The sequence below is a fragment of the Lucilia sericata genome, unplaced genomic scaffold (genome assembly GCF_015586225.1).
Source record: "Lucilia sericata isolate MDLA Ls3-8-SP2 unplaced genomic scaffold, ASM1558622v1 Contig000268F_arrow, whole genome shotgun sequence".
Lineage (NCBI taxonomy): Eukaryota > Metazoa > Arthropoda > Insecta > Diptera > Calliphoridae > Lucilia > Lucilia sericata.
Window position 1 is genome coordinate 271,183 of NW_023994293.1, and position 17,575 is coordinate 288,757.

Genomic DNA, 17,575 nt, shown 5'->3' on the forward strand with positions numbered 1-17,575 from the left:
TAGTTAGTTAGTAGTTAGTTAGTTAGTTAGTAGTTAGTAGTTAGTAGTTAGTTAGTTAGTTAGTTAGTGTTAGTAGTTAGTTAGTTAGTTAGTTAGTAGTTAGTTAGTTAGTTAGTTAGTTAGTTAGTTAGTTAGTTAGTTAGTTAGTTAGTAGTAGTTAGTTAGTAGTTAGTTAGTTAGTTAGTTAGTAGTTAGTTAGTTAGTTAGTTAGTAGTTAGTTAGTTAGTAGTTAGTTAGTTAGTTAGTTAGTTAGTTAGTTAGTTAGTTAGTTAGTTAGTAGTTAGTTAGTTAGTAGTTAGTTAGTAGTTAGTTAGTTAGTAGTTAGTTAGTTAGTTAGTAGTTAGTTAGTTAGTTAGTTAGTTAGTTAGTTAGTAGTTAGTTAGTTAGTTAGTTAGTAGTTAGTTAGTTAGTTAGTTAGTAGTTAGTTAGTTAGTTAGTTAGTTAGTTAGTTAGTTAGTTAGTTAGTTAGTTAGTTAGTAGTAGTTAGTTAGTTAGTTAGTTAGTTAGTTAGTTAGTTAGTTAGTTAGTTAGTTAGTTAGTAGTTAGTTAGTTAGTTAGTTAGTAGTTAGTAGTTAGTGTAGTTAGTTAGTTAGTTAGTTAGTTAGTTAGTTAGTTAGTTAGTTAGTTAGTTAGTTAGTTAGTTAGTTAGTTAGTTAGTTAGTTAGTAGTTTAGTTAGTTAGTTAGTTAGTTAGTTAGTTAGTAGTTAGTTAGTTAGTTAGTTAGTTAGTTAGTTAGTAGTAGTTAGTTAGTTAGTAGTTAGTTAGTTAGTTAGTTAGTTAGTTAGTTAGTTAGTTAGTTAGTTAGTTAGTTAGTTAGTTAGTTAGTTAGTTAGTTAGTTAGTTAGTTAGTAGTTAGTTAGTTAGTTAGTTAGTTAGTTAGTTAGTAGTTAGTTAGTTAGTTAGTTAGTTAGTTAGTAGTTAGTAGTTAGTTAGTAGTAGTTAGTTAGTTAGTTAGTTAGTTAGTTAGTTAGTAGTTAGTTAGTTAGTAGTAGTTAGTTAGTTAGTTAGTTAGTTAGTTAGTAGTTAGTTAGTTAGTTAGTTAGTTAGTAGTAGTTAGTTAGTAGTAGTTAGTTAGTTAGTTAGTTAGTAGTTAGTTAGTTAGTTAGTTAGTTAGTTAGTTAGTTAGTTAGTTAGTTAGTTAGTTAGTTAGTTAGTTAGTTAGTTAGTTGTTGTTAGTTTGTTTGTTTGTTGTTTGTTGTTGTAGTTTGTTAGTTGTGTTAGTTGTTAGTTTGTTGTTTGTTAGTTTGTTAGTTTGTTAGTTTGTTAGTTTGTTAGTTTGTTAGTTTGTTAGGTTTGTTAGTTTGTTAGTTTGTTAGTTTGGTAGTGTTAGTTTGTAGTTAGTAGTTTGTTAGTTTGTTAGTTTGTTAGTTTGTTAGTTTGTTAGTTTGTTAGTTTGTTAGTTTGTTAGTTTGTTTAGTTTGTTAGTTTGTTAGTTTGTAGTTGTAGTTTGTTAGTTTGTTAGTTTGTTAGTTTGTTAGTTTGTTAGTTTGTTAGTTAGTAGAAGAGTTGCTTGTTAGCTTACGGTAAGACAGTATATTGAACTGTATTATCATACGTTAAAGGTAATTGTCTGTACTGAAACTGTCTGGTTGTTGCCTTCAATATTATATACTCTACACTGAAATGGTGAAATTTAAATTGAAGGCGTATAGTTCATTAAGCAGTGACTCTAAGATGTTGCCAGGTCCAATTTTATAATTCGAATGCAGCAAATTAACGGAATTATTGCAGGTACATGTCGTTAAAGCAGGGTTACGCAAAACTTCAATTCAAATTTTTAGCAAAAATTAAAAATTTACATTAAAAATTAATATTTTTGCTTAAAATTCAAATTTTCTCGTAAAAATTTAAATTATTAATAAAAATCTGTTTTTCATAAAAAATTAAATTCTTCTTTAAATTTAAGCTTTTTACTGCTTGAAACTAAAATTAAAATTTGTAGTCCACCACCTCTATTAAAATCCAATAAATCTCAATTAATTGTTACAACGAAACAAAATGAGTTTCCGTTTTGTTGTTTTTCCAGAACAACTTGGTCCCCCGGTTACAAAAAACTTTATTTTGCAACAAAACTTAAAAAAGTATTTGCGACCGAAAAAACAAAGTAGTAACAACTAAAAGTAAAACAATTTAAAATCATATTACCAACAAGTCTCACAACTTATCAAAACAAAGAACAAAACAATTAAAATTAAAATGTTTAAAGTAATTTTGAAAACAATTGACAAATTATGTAAATTTGCTCACTGATTGTTAAAAAAAATCTAATAAGACACACTGAAGACCCAACAGCAGCAAACATTTGCTATAAATACTAAAAAGAAAAATACAATTTACAAAAAAAAAAAAAAAACATAAAAACGACAACAACATTTGTTAGTCTACTGTAAAGGAAGACAAACGGAAACCGGAAATAATACAAAACGAAGTAGCAGCTTCCTTTAAGAAGTATCTTTAAACATATCACAGACACTCACTTAAACACAATTTTCTTTTGAAAGCATGTGTGTGGAAAAAAACACATACATATATGTAAATACATCACAACTGTTTACTCTTACTCCTACGGCTAACAATGATGTTTACACTACAATAAATGTAAGTTAATTTACATAATTTTTTAATCCAACTTAAATTTAAGTTAGTAAGAACATCTCTGGGGGGTTGTGGGTGGTTGTAAGTAAATACTGTTGTTGTTGTTGCCGGTATGTGTTTCTTTTTTTCCACATAAATGAGAGTTTGTTTGTGCAGTTGCCCTTAAAGATTTAAGACCATATTTTTTTGCTCATACAACAGTTTAGCTGTAAGTGTGAGAATCTATGTTTATTTGTTTATTATGAAAGTGTGAGAGCATTTCCTTTCTTTTTTCTTTTATTCCAGTGGAGTTAGAAAAAGTTTTGTTTGTTTATTTCATTTTGGGTTTGTTAAAGAATTTGCATAAAAATTCATGACTGTTTAAATTAGTTTAGCTGAGCAGTTCTGTTTTTTACATAGTTCTCTCTTTTGCTTAGATATTAATAAATTGTAAACTTTAAGTTGATAATAAAAGAATAAAGAAGAGAGTCGGGATATCAAGAAATATAGAGTGTGTCTAAAAATTTCAATTATAAGTTTCCTATGACAAGATGTAATGCAACAGTGGGAAAGAAATATGAACGGACTATTTCAGAGAGCTAACTAACTAACTAACTAACTAACTAACTACTAACTAACTAACTAACTAACTAACTAACTAACTACTAACTAACTAACTACTAACTAACTAACTAACTAACTAACTAACTAACTAACTAACTAACTAACTACTAACTAACTAACTAACTAACTAACTAACTAACTAACTAACTACTAACTAACTAACTAACTAACTAACTAACTAACTAACTAACTAACTAACTAACTACTAACTAACTACTAACTAACTAACTAACTAACTAACTAACTAACTAACTAACTAACTACTAACTACTAACTAACTAACTACTAACTAACTAACTAACTAACTAACTACTAACTAACTAACTAACTAACTAACTACTAACTAACTAACTAACTAACTAACTAACTAACTAACTAACTAACTAACTAACTAACTAACTAACTAACTAACTAACTAACTAACTAACTAACTACTACTAACTAACTAACTAACTAACTAACTAACTAACTAACTAACTAACTAACTAACTAACTAACTAACTAACTAACTAACTAACTAACTAACTAACTAACTAACTAACTAACTAACTAACTAACTAACTAACTAACTAACTACTACTAACTACTAACTAACTAACTAACTACTAACTAACTAACTAACTAACTAACTAACTAACTAACTAACTAACTAACTAACTAACTAACTAACTAACTAACTAACTAACTAACTAACTAACTACTAACTAACTAACTAACTAACTAACTAACTAACTACTAACTAACTAACTAACTAACTAACTAACTAACTACTAACTAACTAACTAACTACTAACTAACTAACTACTAACTAACTAACTAACTAACTAACTAACTAACTAACTAACTAACTAACTAACTAACTAACTAACTAACTAACTAACTAACTAACTAACTACTAACTAACTAACTAACTAACTAACTAACTACTACTAACTAACTAACTACTACTAACTAACTAACTAACTAACTAACTAACTACTACTAACTAACTAACTAACTAACTAACTAACTAACTAACTAACTAACTAACTAACTAACTAACTAACTAACTAACTAACTAACTAACTAACTAACTAACTAACTAACTAACTAACTAACTAACTAACTAACTAACTAACTAACTAACTACTAACTAACTAACTAACTAACTAACTAACTAACTAACTAACTAACTAACTAACTAACTAACTAACTAACTAACTAACTAACTAACTAACTAACTAACTAACTAACTAACTAACTAACTAACTAACTAACTAACTAACTAACTAACTAACTAACTAACTAACTAACTAACTAACTAACTACTAACTAACTAACTAACTAACTAACTAACTAACTAACTAACTAACTAACTAACTAACTAACTAACTAACTAACTAACTAACTAACTAACTAACTAACTAACTAACTAACTAACTAACTAACTACTAACTAACTAACTAACTAACTAACTAACTAACTAACTAACTAACTAACTAACTAACTAACTAACTAACTAACTAACTAACTAACTAACTAACTAACTAACTAACTAACTAACTACTAACTAACTAACTAACTAACTAACTAAACTAACTAACTAACTAACTAACTAACTAACTAACTAACTACTAACTAACTAACTAACTACTAACTAACTAACTAACTAACTAACTACTAACTAACTAACTAACTACTAACTAACTAACTAACTAACTAACTAACTAACTACTAACTAACTAACTAACTAACTAACTAAATAACTAACTAACTAACTAACTAACTAACTAACTAACTAACTAACTACTAACTAACTAACTAACTAACTAACTAACTAACTACTAACTAACTAACTAACTAACTAACTAACTACTACTAACTAACTAACTAACTAACTAACTAACTAACTAACTAACTAACTAACTAACTAACTAACTAACTAACTAACTAACTAACTAACTAACTAACTAACTAACTAACTAACTAACTAACTAACTAACTAACTAACTAACTAACTACTAACTAACGAACTACCTAACTAAACAACTACTACTACTAACTAACTAACTAACTAACTAACTAACTAACTAACTACTACTACTAACTAACTAACTAACTAACTAACTATACTAACTAACTACTAACTAACAACTAACTAACTAACTACTAACTACTAACTAACTACTAACTAACTACTAACTAACTAACTAACTACTAACTAACTAACTACTACTACTAACTAACTAACTACTAACTAACTATCTAACTAACTAACTAACGGGACTATGAATCGTACTATACTTTACTATGGACTGATCTATGGACTGGACAATGGACTTTACTATTGTCTGGTCTATGGACTATACTATGGACGGGACTATGAATTGTACTATTTATTTGTCTTGAATATTGACTGATCTAAACTCTAGACTATAACCTAGTGATATATTTTATTTTATAAGTAATTGACTACTATCGTTAGGTTACAGTTTGATCATATATAATTTGAGTTACAATTTAAAGTTTTGACTGTAGTCTGCACTGTATAATCAGTTAATTGTCTGGACCATGGACTGTTTACATCTTTTCTTGTTTATAATCTTGACTATTGCCTGGACTATACACCTAGATAGAACCTGGTCTAACGGTTTAACAACAAGCTACACCAAAGAACCATATATAGTTCTACTTGTAGAATGTTTTTAAGTTATGGACATATAATCACATACGTACACACAGACAAAGAAAAAAATAACTGGTGTCGTCCAGTTTTGTCCAAAGTCATTCACCTTTTTGGTATGAACCACAGATTTGGGGCCTCGGTGACATAATTGCAAAAAAGTTTTCATTTACTCAGGCTCATCTCATGCAAACCTCTCGGAATTTTGATTTATTTTTAAGGCAAAGAACAAAATTGGTAAACATATTAAATCACAATATACTTCATTTTTTAATTTCAAGTGGAAAGTTTAACTTTATGAAATTGCAATACTTTCATTAACGACACCTGTACGTATACGTGTTAATGATTTATTGATTTTGCAAATATTAAGTATACGCATATTTTTTAGTTGTTTTCACATTACTAATTTTATTTACATTTTGTCTTTATTCCTACTACTGTTCTATACTTAAAGTCATTACCACAACAATATCGTAACTAAATTGTGGCATTAACCACAGAAACAGCTAAAACTAGAAAAAAAAAAAACTAAAAAAGAACAAATTGTAAAATATTAAAAATACTTAATAGAAAAAATCTTGCAAAGTGTAAAAAATGCCTGAAAAAAAAAACTAAACTGGAACTAAGTTTTTTTTTTCATAACTTTTTCTATTTCTTCAAACATTTTTTGCTGCAGCTAGAGGGTGTTTGGTGTCAGTCTAGTGAAAAAAAAGTTACAACTGAAAAATTATGGAAATTGCTAAAACAAGTGTTGCACATTTGTTTTAAGTTTGTCTTCTTTGGTACTTTATTTTATTTCATTTTCCACTACAATAAAGTTTATTTTTTGAACAAAAGAAAAAAACAACAAGTTTTTATGTTCCTTGCCTGCAAACCAGCCATTATGTCCTTTTCTTCCATTTTTCACTTTGGTGTGTGTGTAAATGTGTGTGTCTTATTTCAATTCTTTTTCTTTTTAGTTGTATAAAATCGCCAAAGGCATTATTTTACATTTTTGACCCCACTTACATACTTATGAAAGTTTCAACTGTTTTGTTGCTTTTATTATCTCCTTGGCTGAATGGTTTGTAGTTTGGTTGGCTTGGTTGTCTTGCACTTGCTGTCTTGTTGGCTGGTTGGTTGCAAGGTTTTTCGTTTATTTGGTTTGATGAAAGTTTTGTGTGTTGAGTGCTTTGTTGAAAAATTCCTGCAGGTAACACCTGTTGTCAATTGTTGGCACACAACGGAAATGAAAATTATTTAATGAAATTATTATTATTTTTTTATGATTATTCTTTCGCAAGGTTTGTTTATAGTAAAGTATAGCTTTGGGTTAAAAAGCAAAAGATTTTTAATAAATTTAATTTAATTAAATTATAGAAAATTCAAAATTTTCATGCAATTGAAAAAACCTTTTTTTTATAAAATTTCCTTTCCTTTTATGTCTCAACTATGCTTAACATTTTTCTGTTGGCAAATTTTATAAACGGCCAAATACAGAACATAAAAAAAATTCTTAGCACGTTTTTGTAATTTTCTCACCATTTTAACTTACTTGCTGAATTTGTTTGCAACAAAAGCTTTTTTAATTGAACACTTCATGCAGCAGTTACTGAAAACCGTTTCATTTTGTTTTTCACAAAAAAAAAAAAATTCCAATTTTCTCTAGATTTTTTTTTTAAAACGAGCAAAAAATTAAAGACTGTTTTAAATTATTTGTTGTGAGTGTATGTGTGTGTAAGTATTTAAACGTGCATACTCATGCTCATGCATGCCAGCACTTGTTTGCCAGTATACGTTGGAAAGTGTTTTTATATGTAGATGTGCGTGCATTTGCTGTAAACGAATGTGATTTTACCCTACAAACATTTTCTATTGCGGAAGTTACCCGTGTGAAACTTCCAAACGTGCTAAAAGCTCGCCAGCGATGTTGCGGAAGTATAAGAATTCTTGTCACCAGTCGGGAAGAACTGATGCCGAGCTGGGGAACGTCTAATAGTAACTTGGAAGATACTTCTGGAAGACCCGCAGAAGAAACTTCTAGATGACTCTTGGAAGTAAGGTATTGCCAAAGACTCTTCTAGATGTGACTAGGAAGTCACTTCTTGAAGTGACTACCTAGTATCCTCTAGAAGTGTTCCTATCTTATCTTCTAGAAGATGAGTTTTCTCTTCTTCTAGAAGAAGAGTATTCTCTTCTTCTTGAAGAAGAGTATTCTCTTCTTCTTGAAGATGAGTATTCTCTTCTTCTAGAAGATGAGTATTCTCGTCTTCTAGAAGATGAGTTTTCTCTTCTTCTATTTGTATACTCACCAAAATAAAATCTATAAAAATAAATCTAAATAAAATGAAATTTTATAGTTTTTATTGAATTAATTTAAATTAAAATAGTAGAAAAAATAACAGATTTAACAACTAATCTAAAAAAAGTAATATATGTACATTAGACCGACTCACAAAAAATGGTGCTTGAGTTACCCCCCTCATAATATTCGCTGTTATGTAATATGATGTTACCCAAAATATTTTCGGTTAAGTGTTGTCCATTCGTGAGCTGGACAGTTTTAAAGAAAATATCGTATGGGAACACGATTCTTCATGTTAAATTCAATATTTTATCCAGCTTCAAAAAATCTTTGTTATGTTTTATAATGGTTTCCAAAATATTTCTAGTCTATCGGTGGCCGTTCGTGAGCTGAACCGGTTACAAAAAAGTCCCTTTTTAGTTATTTTGTTTTAAATTATACAGCATTTCTTAAGCAATATATACAGTATGTGGTATCATTTGAAAGGTTTTTTGAAGCCAAGTCTAGTGGTGCGCAAAATTTGCAAAATTGTGCATATATTTAATTTTTCTTAGTAAAAACCTAACAATTTTAAATATTTTGGAATATGACAATTATAAGCAAACGGTTATTTATGATTAATACATCATTGGACGCGACTTTAAAATACCTTTTAAACGATACCCCGTATTGGATATTTTGTTTCAAAACAAACAAAAATTTAAAAAAAAATAATTCCAAAATACCTTTTTTTAATTTGGTTCAGTGGTCACTTAAAATATTTTGGGAATCATCATAAAACAAAGCAAGGTAAATTTTGGGAGGGGTAACAAAAACACGTTTTTGCTTTCCATACAGAGGGAGTCGGTCTAATGTACATATGTATCAAAAATTTAGAATTATTACCTTATAATAAGATAATTTTCAGGGAGTCTGTATTAATATTCCAACTGCTGACTGGTATACTTCCAAAAATTGTAAAACGTTGGACTCTAAAATATTTTTGTAGTTCTTCATCAATTTTATGATTAATCCATCAAATTGTAAGAGTTATATTATGGAACGCATTAATCCTTCAACGAAATAAACCAAAATAATGTTATAATTAATATTGAATATACATACTTTTGTATTTATTGAAATTACCAGTTATACTTTAGGAAGCAATAAAAATAGGATTCTCTCATGTCCAATACATTTACCACCAAAGTTTAAACGGTCAGATCCATTTTTTACATTTTCTGCAAATAATCGACATTTTTAGTAGAACCACGTGATGAAATAAGACATTTATAACTTACCAGATCCCTTTTTTATATTTTAATTCAGTTAGAAGTATTTTAATATTAGCTACTGCTTTCTAAAAAATAAAATAATTAAAAATTAATTATTGGAATTAAACCGTCTATAAAGATCTGAAATTACTAAGTCATGGATTATTTTTTAAATTATTTACAGTCACTAACGATAGAAACACCTTAACGACCCTAAACGGGATATTGCTTTTGACATTTTTTGTTTGCTCTCTTCTAATACTTAGGTTCAATATCTTGGGAACAGCATGCTAAATATTAAGAATATTAGTATCTTATGATAGGTCATAGAAAGACCTGGTGTTAATAACTAAAAAAGTACCTATAATTGGAATAATTAAATCCAAAGCTATATGGAAATTAATAAAATTGTATTTATTTAAAAAAGGTGGGTTTAAAACTATCTGATTTCAATATTAAATATCTTATATGGGCAATTTCGTGTCGAGTGACCCAAGTCAAAAAATAATTTATGTATAAAACAGTAGTATTAATTTCAATATAGTGATTCCAGACCTAAACGCGCAAATAGTTTTAAAAATATTGAAAGTTAAGATTTAACTCAAATAAATCTAAATATGTTAAAAATGCAATGTTCATCAAATGAAAGCCGAAATGTACAACTTAAAAAAGTCTTTAAATGCTTATACCTCCTAAACGAATTAAGAGAGAGTCGAAATTTAATATAAAAACATTTTTAATGAAACATATTAGACTTTTTTAAAAATAATGGAAATGGAAGCCGTTTAGAGTTGTTAACATATTCCTAAAATAGTATTTTAATATGACAACTTACTTTTTAATTTTATTTATATAATCCTTTCTTATACTTTTTGGTATATATTTAATACACTTCGCCAATTAAGAAAACCTTCTTAAATGTTAATTAACAGTTGATTTTTAACACAACACTGTCATATTGTTTTTTATTACTTAAGATTCACAATATTTTAATTACACTATTTTTCTATGAACATTAAATTCAAGAACTCATTTAAGTTTTACGATGAATAATTAAAACTGAACATGACTGAACAAAACACAAAACATCACTGAACTTAACAAAATTTCTGCATTATTTATTTTTATTTTTTTTTTCACGCTAAAAAATGGAGTATTTATATTTTTTGTTTTTGTACTCTTCTTACTATCATCCGGAAGTAACCTAAAAGTATACTTCCAGACGGCGAAAACTAGAAATCAATGTATTTTGTTTTTGTAAAATGTGTGCTCTCGTCTGACAATTGTACAGAAGTGACTACAATCCACACTTCCAGATGAATAAAATACAACATTAATGTGAACACTCTTCAAACTGTCTTCCAGAAGTGACATAAACATACAAATCAAGAAGATACAAATTAGGAAACAATGTATTTTGTTATTGTAAAATGTGTGTTCTCACCCAACTCTCATACAGAAGTTACTAAAACGTATACTTCCAGATGAAAAAAATTCAACAGGCATGGTTTTTTGTTTAAGCAAAATGGATGCACTCTTCTAACTGTCATCCGGAAGTAACTTAAAAGTATATTTCTAGAAGACGAAAATTCGAAACCAATGTATTTTGTTTTTGTAAAATGTGCGTTCTCGTCTGACAATCGTCCAGAAGTGTTTCTGACGTGGCGTCTGGGGTGATGCGCAATAGTTTTCTCTTTTAAATGTTTGAAGGGTAACTTTATGGCTGATTGGAGTTCCGTTTCCGTTTATACGCCGTTTTTTTTTCTTCCGTGCGTGTGTTAGTTAGGGTTTCTTTTGTTTAATGTGTATTATTTCCTTAATTTTGTAAACTTTATATATTGACAATGAAATTATTTTCTGTGAATACTTGATATTCTTTAAAGTTGAAAATAAAGAAAATAGTTTTTATATAAAAGTGTTATATTCTAGTCTATAGTCCAGTTTATAGTGTAGTCTATAGACCATGTAGTCTACAGTGTAGTCCATAGTCTACTCTATAGTGTAGTCAATAGTCTAGTCTGTAGTCATTAGTCTAGTCTATAGTCTAGTATATAATGTAGTCTATGGTCTATAGTGTAGTCTATAGTGTGGTCTATAGTTTAGTCTATAGTCTAGTCTATAGTGTAGTCTATAGCCTAGAGTATTGTAGGTCTATATAGTCTATAGTCTAGTCTGTAGTCCAGTCTATAGTTTAGTACATATTCTTGTACATAGTCTAGTATATAGTCTAGTCTATAGTTTAGTCTATAGTCTAGTCTATAGTCTAGTCTGTAGTCTAGTCTATAGTCTAGTCTATAGTCTAGTCTATAGTCTAGTCTATAGTCTAGTCTATAGTCTAGTCTATAGTCTAGTCTATAGTCTAGTCTATAGTCTAGTCTATAGTCTAGTCTATAGCCTAGTCTATAGTCTAGTCTATAGTCTAGTCTATAGTCTAGTCTATAGTCTAGTCTATAGTCTATAGTCTAGTCTTTTGTCTAGTCTATAATCTAGTCTATAGTCTAGTCTTTTGTCTAGTCTATAGTCTAGTCTATAGTATAGTCTAGTCTAGTCTATAGTCTATAGTCTATACTATAGTCTATAGTCTATAGTCTATAGTCTATAGTCTATAGTCTAGTCTAGTCTATCTATAGTCTAGTCTATAGTCTAGTCTATAGTCTAGTCTATAGTCTAGTCTATAGTCTAGTCTATAGTCTAGTCTATAGTCTAGTCTATAGTCTAGTCTATAGTCTAGTCTATAGTCTAGTCTATAGTCTAGTCTATAGTCTAGTCTATAGTCTAGTCTATAGTCTAGTCTATAGTCTAGTCTATAGTCTAGTCTATAGTCTAGTCTATAGTCCAGACTATAGTCTAGTCTATAGTCTAGTCTATAGTCTAGTCTATAGTCTAGTCTATAGTCTAGTCTATAGTCTAGTCTATAGTCTAGTCTATAGTCTAGTCTATAGTCTACTCTTTGGTCTAGTCTATAGTCTAGTCTATAGTATAGTCTATAGTCTAGTCTATAGTCTACTCTATGGTCTAGTCTATAGTCTAGTCTTTAGTCTAGTCTATAGTCTAGTCTTTAGTCTAGTCTATGGTCTAGTCTATGGTCTAGTCTATAGTCTAGTCTATAGTCTAGTCTATAGTCTAGTGTGTAGTCTAGTCTATAGTTTGCTCTATAGTATCTGCTAAATTATTTAAAGAAATTTCAGGCAATTGAATCCTTTTTATTTTCCTGCAATATTGGCGCCATTTTTTTTATAATAATTCGTTTCTTTTTTTAACAGAAATGGAGCACTTGCAAATAATTAACTATTCATTTGTTCTTGCATTTTAATTAAATAATTCAATATCTTTCCTCTTAATGCCTTTTGTGTTTCTGCACAAAAAATAGTTCTTCTTTTTTTACCAAATAAAACATTAAGACCTTTTCTTATCGCTTGAACATAAGAGTTGGTCTTCTGTGCCTGTAAGCATCAAATAGATCCCTTAACTACCCTTTAATACAGCATCTTGTTGCCAATGACTGTTTCCCAGCCAGTCGGCCAGGCTATGCGATTAAATGCTATGATTTCCTTGTTTGTTTGTTGGTTTGAGTGTGTGTATGTGTAAAGTTTATTTCCACTTAACGCAGGTGTCCATTTTAATTAAAACGTTTGTGACTCTGGCTACAAACATGTTAAAACTTGCACACATTATTTTCTGTTTTTTTCTCCAAGCCTATCAACCCAAAATTTTCCCGGTAAGGGGTAAAATGCACACCAGCAGGAGGACAAAAACCATATTATTGCACATGAAAATGAGAACCATTCAGAGATATTGGAGAAAAAGAAGGAAAACAAACTACTACCACACTACATGAAATTACTGAAAAAAAGGTCTTAATAACGTCAAAAAAAGGGCTCCATACAATTTTAATATGAAGCAGATAAAACAGACAAAAAGAACACTGCGAAAAGGATTAAAAAAATGCGTTCAGTAGAGCAGAAATAACACATGATGCCAATATTTAAGCTTAAGTTTTTCTTTTCGTTTCTACTTTTAAAATGAAATATTAATTTTGTTTGGAGAAAGAGTCAGTGTCAGAATGTGAGTGAAATGAAGCAGTCACATCCTTACATATGACAAGTGTTTGAAATTAAATTATTTAAATAAATTAAAGAATAGAGTCTGGAAAGGAGTATAAACTGAACTGAACTATACACTTGGCTATAGACTAGACTATTGATTAGACTATAGACTAGACTATAGTCTAGACTAGAATAGACTATAGAATAGACTATAGATAGACTAGACTATAGAATAGACTATAACTAGACTATACTAGACTATAGACTAGACTATAGACTAGACTATAGACTAGACTATAGACTAGACTATAGACTAGACTATAGACTAGACTAGAGACTAGACTATAGACTAGACTATAGTCAGACTATAGACTAGATATAGACTAGACTACTAGAGACTAGACTATAGACTAGACTATAGACTAGACTATAGACTAGACTATAGACTAGACTATAGACTAGACTATGGACTAGACCATAGACTAGACTATATACTAGACTATAGACTAGACTATAGACTAGACTATAGACTAGACTATAGACTAGACTATAGACTAGACTATAGACTAGACTATGACTAGACTATATACTAGACTATATACTAGACTATAGACTAGACTATAGATTAGACTATGGACTAGACTATAGACTAGACTATAGACTAGACTATAGACTAGACTACAGACTAGACCATAGACTCAGACCACCATAGACTATAGACTAGACTATAGAGTAGACCATAGACTAGACCACCATAGACTATATACTAGACTATAGACTGACTATAGACTAACTAAGACTAGACTATAGACTAGACTATAGACTAGACTATAGACTAGACTATAGACTAGACCATAGACTAGACTATAGAGTAGTCTGTAGACTAGACTATAGACTAGACTATAGAGTAGTCTATAGACTAGACTATAGACTAGACTATAGACTAGACTATAGACTGGACTATAGACTAGACTATAGACTAGACTATAGACTAGACCATAGACTAGACTATAGACTAGACTATAGACTAGACTATAGGCTAGACTATAGACTAGACTATGGACTAGACTATAGACTAGACTATAGACTAGACTATAGACTAGACTATAGACTAGACTATAGACTAGACTATAGACTAGACTATAGACTAGACTATAGACTAGACTATAGACTAGACTATAGACTAGACTATAGACTAGACTATAGACTAGACTATAGACTAGACTATAGACTAGACTATAGACTAGACTATAGAGACTATAGACTAGACTATAGACTAGACTATAGACTAGACTATAGACTAGACTATAGACTAGACCATAGACTAGAATATAGACTAGAATATAGACTAGACTATAGACTAGACTATAGACTAGACTATAGACTAGACTATAGACTAGACTATAGACTAGACTATAGACTAGACTATAGACTAGACTATAGACTAGAATATAGACTAGACTATAGACTAGACTATAGACTAGACTATAGACTAGACTATAGACTAGACTATAGACTAGACTATAGACTAGACTATAGACTAGACTATAGACTAGACTATAGACTAGACTATAGACTAGACTATAGACTAGACTATAGACTAGACTATAGACTAGACTATAGACTAGACTATAGACTAGACTATAGACTAGACTATAGACTAGACTATAGACTAGACTATAGACTAGACTATAGACTAGACTATAGACTAGACTATAGACTAGACTATAGACTAGACTATAGACTAGACTATAGACTAGACTATAGACTAGACTATAGACTAGACTATAGACTAGACTATAGACTAGACTATAGACTAGACTAGTCTAGACTATAGACTAGACTATAGACTAGACTATAGACTAGACTATAGACTAGACTATAGACTAGACTATAGACTAGACTATAGACTAGACTATAGACTAGACTATAGACTAGACTATAGACTAGACTATAGACTAGACTATAGACTAGACTATAGACTAGGCTATAGACTAGACTATAGACTAGACTATAGACTAGACTATAGACTAGACTATAGACTAGACTATAGACTAGACTATAGACTAGACTATAGACTAGACTATAGACTAGACTATAGACTAGACTATAGACTAGACTATAGACTAGATTATGGACTAGACTATAGACTAGACTATAGACTAGACTATAGACTAGTCTATAGTTAATAACAATTTGAATTCCTGCAACTTTTTGCTTCAACAAAGTACATTTTTTATACTTGCAACCAATATGCATATGTTTAATAAACTACAAAATATTTTAAAAATATTACCACTTACATTGCAACATTTTGTTTGCACACTTCACTAACCTTATTTCAGCTGAGTAATTGATCAATTGAAACAAATTGAAAACTAGTAGAGAAAATTTATTAAACTTTTCCCATTTTAAATTGTTTAATATAAACTTTTAATTGATTTAGTTCAATGTTTATGGGTTCGCTGAATAATTTAATAAAAATATAACAATAGCAAAAATGTTGCTATTAAATAGCAGTGGCATTCTTCAACAAAATATGTTGTTAAATAAAATGTTTTAAATGGAATTGTTTTCAATTATGAAAATTTCATGATGCAAACAAAAAATGCAAAGAAAACTAACTCAATTTTGAAAATAAAATAGAAAAACAAGAAAAGTTTATTTTTATTATCACATCAACATTTATGAAAACATAAAAAGAATGCATATGTATGTGTAATATTTTTTAAAACAATTTTATATAAAAAAGAAGGGGTAATAAATGTTTTTCATATTTGTAACAACAGCAGCAGCTTAAACATATAAACACCCTACAACACGAGTTAAAAAAATTCTTTTCGCACGTGACTTTATTTGTTGCCACAAATGTTGAATGCAACTGCTTGCCCTCCATACGCAAAAATTGTGATAAAAATATGCATTTTGATAAAGAAAAAAAAAAAAAAACCTAAAAATATGACAAGCAAATAATCTGTTGCCAATGATTTTGGGCGACATGGTGTTGATGATGCTGATAGTTATTGTCGATACTGGGGATACGTTGAACTCAGCCAGCATTGAACTCATTGCTGTGGGGTTGTGGGGTGTTTTTTGTTCAAGTCATTGTTGTTCAATTATGTGTAAAATATGGATGAAATAAATGTTATGGAAAGTGTAAGAGCGAAAAAAATGGAAATTTATTTGAAATTGAATATTGAAGAGAAGAATTGGGGGTGTTCATAATTATACTATATTTTTTATATCGATAAAGTTTTTTCATTTAATTTATATCAAAGCAATGCAATTTATTTTATTAGCTTTTAATTTATTAGAATTTATAACACAGTTTATAGTATAGATTCTAGTCTTCAGTCTAGTTTGCTGTATAGTCTAGTTTATAGTCTAGTCTATATAGTCTAGTCTATATAGTCTAGTCTATATAGTATAGTCTATAGTCTAGTCTAGATAGTCTAGTCTATATAGTCTAGTCTATATAGTCTAGTCTATATAGTCTAGTCTATATAGTCTAGTCTATATAGTCTAGTCTATATAGTCTAGTCTATATAGTCTAGTCTATATAGTCTAGTCTATATAGTCTAGTCTATATAGTCTAGTCTATATAGTCTAGTCTATAGTCTAGTCATAGTCTAGTCTATATAGTCTAGTCTATATAGTCTAGTCTATATAGTCTAGTCTATATAGTCTAGTCTATATAGTCTAGTCTATATAGTCTAGTCTATATAGTCTAGTCTATATAGTCTAGTCTATATAGTCTAGTCTATATAGTCTAGTCTATATAGTCTAGTCTATAGTCTCTATATAGTCTCTATATAGTCTAGTATATAGTCTAGTCTATATAGTCTAGTCTATATAGTCTAGTCTATATAGTCTAGTCTATATAGTCTAGTCTATATAGTCTAGTCTATATAGTCTAGTCTATATAGTCTAGTCTATATAGTCTAGTCTATATAGTCTAGTCTATATAGTCTAGTCTCTATATAGTCTAGTCTATATAGTCTAGTCTATATAGTCTAGTCTATATAGTCTAGTCTATATAGTCTAGTCTATATAGTCTAGTCTATATAGTCTAGTCTATATAGTCTAGTCTATATAGTCTAGTCTATATAGTCTAGTCTATATAGTCTAG